A 4,945-nucleotide genomic window follows, 5' to 3' on the forward strand; every position below is an offset into this window, starting at 1 on the left:
TCTTATACACCGAAAAATATGGTAAATCTTCTGCCTAGCATACAAATAGGAAATAATATAAAAAACAATTGTTTGAATGCATTAGACATTTGATACTTTAAATAGTTCTACACACACATGTAAAAAAGTTTTTCTTTGACACTCTAAACTGAATGAACAATGTTTCAAGGATCAAAATAAGCCTATTATTAATATCAGTGTTGTATACAACTTTATCACCTGTCATTTACTTTAGTATATAAATCTGTTGTACCTTTCTCAAGTTCTAGTATTGAAGCACAACTTGCAATTACATTTTGTACTAGTATTCTCATGTTCCAAATAAACATACCTGTATGATTACTATTTTTTGGTCATCTTGTGTATGCATTTTTTTCTTCTGGTCATCAAAAATTGCAAGTTAAAAAATCAGAATAATTTTTTGGAATCTACTATTAGGTTAATTGTATACACATTTTAATGGCATTCAAGCCTATGCTTAATTCTATTTGCTCATTGTCACTTCCCTTTCAGTTTATGCTATGCTGTGTCAATGCAACTAGGCCTAGCCTTCATACACAGAAATGGCATGCACAGCTAGTGACAATTAAAGTTGGCTCGTCTCAGTGGAACTCTCCAACTCGCTGAGCTCTTTAATCGAAATGCATATTGAATACACTGAGGTTTACAGAGTCACAGATCAGCAGATCGGTATTGGTACATATAACTCAATTATGACCACCCCTCTATGCTCAATGAATATTTAACTCTTTGGCATTAGGCCGAAGAAAACCAATTATCGGTCAACCAATCATCTTACCCCAACTAACATTCCAGACTAAAAATAATGCACACTCTAGGCCCATGCTGTTTGTTTTTTGGCACAACTGCTAGTTTTCATTTTCCAGACAAAAGTTTACTTACTTCCCTTTTTAGCTTTTTGTCATCTGTCAGCACAGTGCTGTAAACACAATTAACAATGGTTGACTTTTTCTACTCAAAATATGATAAACACATGTCAGATGACAAGTAGAAAATGGCAGAGCTGTGTGCTAAATATAAAGCACAGAATGATGATGCTGTTTCAACTTCATCAATGCACTGACACCAACAGCTAAAAAAAGGTATGTAAAACAAATGCCCACAGAAGTATTACTATCTAAGGTGATTAGAGAAATGTTTCCTTCCCTGAAAGATGCAAATTTCTCTGATAAAAGGTTTAGAAGAGCTGTAGAAAAGGCAAGACGGCATTACAAAAATCTGAAAAGAAAATCTGAGAAGGATGAAGATGATGACAATTGAGCCTAAAAAGACACAGAGGTTTAGAGCATATGCTGGTAGCAGGAAGTGTAAAACTGAAGAAGTAAGACAAATAACATCTGACTGGCTTACAGATGTGAGAGGGGTTCTCAAAGAGCATCTGCCTGTGAAGATATTCAAGGCAAAGTGCACAGAACCTCATCAACAATGGCTAGACACACAAAAAGAACCAATTGATGAAAAGGACAAGTTACAGTTTTCCTAAAGATGGATCCAAGGGTGGATAAGGGAATATCAGTTGAGTTTTAAAAACCCAACAAAAGATTTGCTCTCTCACAGAATGACAGGGTTGAGAGAATTGTGGACTTCTTGAACAACATTTGTAGAGTCCATATTTTCTTTCTGACTAGCTTCAAGAAGGAGCCTATAATCATAAATGGAGATCAAATGTCCCTGCATAAGAATGAGTCTTCAAATCAGAAAACACTAACATTCAGTGGTCAGCCAACATACATCAAAGAGAAGTACCTCTTTCCACAGGTCTCTACTGAACTGTCAAACTCCAAGCTAACACCTAAATCTGTCTTCAAAGGAAAGGGCACTCAAACCAAATTGAACCTCCCAGCAGGTACTCACATACAGTGGGTTCCAAAAGGTTCATACAGGTTTGAAACAGTGCTTGAAACCATCAGCCACCCGAAGAATAGGTTCAACATGTTCTCGCAAAAAGACTTTGCGATCTACATTTTGGATGACTACTCCATCCACTGCACAGAAGTCAGCAAGAAATTCCTTGAAAGAGAATACATCCTTATCATAGACAGAGGCATTACTGGGAATGTTCATGTTATTGACACTCATGTCCATCATCATTTGAATGCAAAGTACAGAGAACTAGAAAATGCACTGTTGGAGCAACTGAGAGAACAACCAAATAGCCTCTTTCAGCAAACTTTTGAAGTCAAAGCCACCCATTAGTGTGAAAGAATTAGTGAAGATAACTTTTCCAAAAGGTTTTGTAACTAAAAGATGGAGTGAAGAAGGTCATGAAATTGAAGCAACTGTTGGACAAAGAGAATGATGGCATTGAGGAGACTGCTCTTTCCACCAGTGATGATCTCAATTCGTTGTTGAAAAACAAACAACTGGGCCTGACAACACTAATGATGCATCCATAAATGCAGATGTCTCCTTCTTAAATGAGCTGGGAGAGTTTCTTGAAAAACACACCTCAAAACTTCATTCCATTCAGGTGCCAGTTCTGGGACACTTACTCCAAAGCCAAAAAAAGTATTAACAAAAAAAATTCTTTCTGATGCCAACATCTGTAAACTCCTAGTAGTTGGTGCCTCTTCTGGAAACCAATAAACAAAAGACAGCAGTCCAGTGCCAGAAGAGAAAAAAAAAGAGACTGTCTGTGAAGGAAACACTGCAAACAACCATAGCTTCAGTACAGGATCCTTTGTCCTTGTGAAGACTAGAAACCATGTTCTATCAGCCTGCATCATAAGTGTCAATTCCTTTGTCTGTCAGATATCTTGAGTCACTGCCAGGACAAGAAGAACTCTATAAATCCTCTGGCAATGTCCTTCAAGAAGACATTGAGAAAATCCTTGATGATCCAAACATTGTGTCTGGCAGATCAAGAAAAATATTCTATAAATTCAATCTGTGAACAATCATGTTAATTAACATCAGAAATATTTAGTTACTTCTTAAGTTCACCTTTCCTTTGGGTAGTGCACACATGTTGCTTGAAACTCAGATCACTTAAGCAGGTATTAAGGAACAAATAAATTTAATTTGTTTGATGCACCAGTAATAAGTAAAATCATACATGATGTTATAAAAACACATAGGTTCAAGAAGTCTTGATAGAAATGAATAAAAACCCTATAACCTGAGTGCTTTCAAAAAGTGGACCTTTCGAAAGCACCCAGGTTATAGGGTTTTTATTCATTTCTATCAAGTAAAATCATAGGCATTGTTGTTACCCTCGCCTTTACTCCAGATTTTGTCACTCTGCTTAGTAGTTATTACTTTAAATTTTATATTGAATTCCTTGTGCCTCCAGTCATACAAGCCCTCTTTGCTCTAAAATCCAATAACATTTCAAATAATACATTACTTTTATTATAGTATTTTTTGTATTAATACACAACATTAAGATTTAAAAATGCAGTTTATTTGAGGTGAATAACAGTCACAATTGATTGTTGTAATTGGTTACTACAAATTACATCACATTATTTTGGTAGCAAATAACTTTTCTTCAAAGTTTTCCTGCACTGTAATGGTGAGTAAAATCTCTCACCTCTCTCTGTCTGTCTCTCTCCCCCTCCAATATACTTCATTGTACATCTACTAAATGTATTTCTGATAGGTACTTACCTTCCCTCACAAAACTATCTTGATCTTCTTCCTGCCCCCTAAGCATTGCTAAAATATTTTAATGCTCAGTACAACAAACTATATATTTCACAAATTTCTTGCCACTTTTGAACATTTAAGACCGTATTGGAAATACAGTAAATGTCTGTTCAGGATATTTATTTTTTGTTCTCTTTATAACAGATAATTTTCAGTCATAATACTTGAGATTTTTTCTTTCATTACCATAATGTTTGTTGTTTTGATTAATAAATTTCATTCATTAATCATTTAATTTTCTTGTTTGTGACATTTTCCCATTGTGTTGTATATGCATATGTATTTATTTGTTTGAAAGTACATTATTTGATATAATTAAAAAATGAACAAAGACAACAGCAATAAAATGACACTGGTTCACCTAAAATATATCAACTTTCCAAGGTAAGGTTAAAAGGCCAGTGGAAAAGATGAGCTACTGTAAGGATCTCTAAAATGAGGAAAAATTTTAATGAAATCACAAAATTCAATTTCATACTATGAATTTGACTTGTACAATCATGATATTTGAAGAATGAATTTTTCCACTCTCCACTATTTTTGGCCCTGTAATATTATTAAATTCTTGATATTTTCCCACCCTGTACTATTATTTGGAACACGAGAATAGTAAAACAAGTAGTGATGCTTAAATCTTAAGTTAACAAAAATACACATATTTAAGAAATTGATTGCTCTTCAAAAACAATTATAATAATATAAAATTAGCTATTTACACAATTAACATTTTAAATTTTGTTTATTTTCACTATCAGTGTCACTGCAAGTATGTAGGCCATAAAACTGAAAACTTATTTTAAACCCTTTAACATAATACATGAACAAGGCACCATTTGGTCCTTCAAAGCTATCCTTATGTAACCATCCCTGAGAGGAAAACCACGTGCAAGTTAAAACCCACTCTTCATGTTTTTATTATAAAGTTCCAGCCTCCAATACAGCTAATGGTAACTCACTCCATAAGCTAATCAAGCTTATAGAAAAATACAAAGCTTAACTGGGATTTGCCTGTCTTTTCCAAATTCAGTACAAAGAAATCAGAGGTATTATCCCATCAGTTCCTTGGATTATTTATAAACTTCAATCAGTTCACCTCTTACCCACATCTTGGATAGTTGATAAATGGAAATGAGATCAAACAAGATAACTACATTATTTCTGAGCTGGTTAAGAAAAAATTGGGAAGTTTAAAAAACAATAAGGCTCCTGGGCCAAGTAATATTTCCCCAAGGGTTTTGAAGAAGGTTAAAGATTGGATATGTGAGCCACTTGCTAC

The 4,945-nt window shown here is 34.3% G+C and overlaps 1 protein-coding gene across 1 annotated transcript in view; it reads right to left on the bottom strand.

The window, feature by feature from the left end:
• LOC106462776 (endothelial differentiation-related factor 1-like) overlaps positions 1 to 4,945 on the bottom strand; it is a 31,854-nt gene that overhangs the window by 20,463 nt on the left and 6,446 nt on the right. The gene's annotated exons all lie outside the window — the stretch shown is intronic.

This window comes from Limulus polyphemus, unplaced genomic scaffold (genome assembly GCF_000517525.1).
Source record: "Limulus polyphemus unplaced genomic scaffold, Limulus_polyphemus-2.1.2 Scaffold1246, whole genome shotgun sequence".
In the NCBI taxonomy this organism is placed as follows: domain Eukaryota; kingdom Metazoa; phylum Arthropoda; class Merostomata; order Xiphosura; family Limulidae; genus Limulus; species Limulus polyphemus.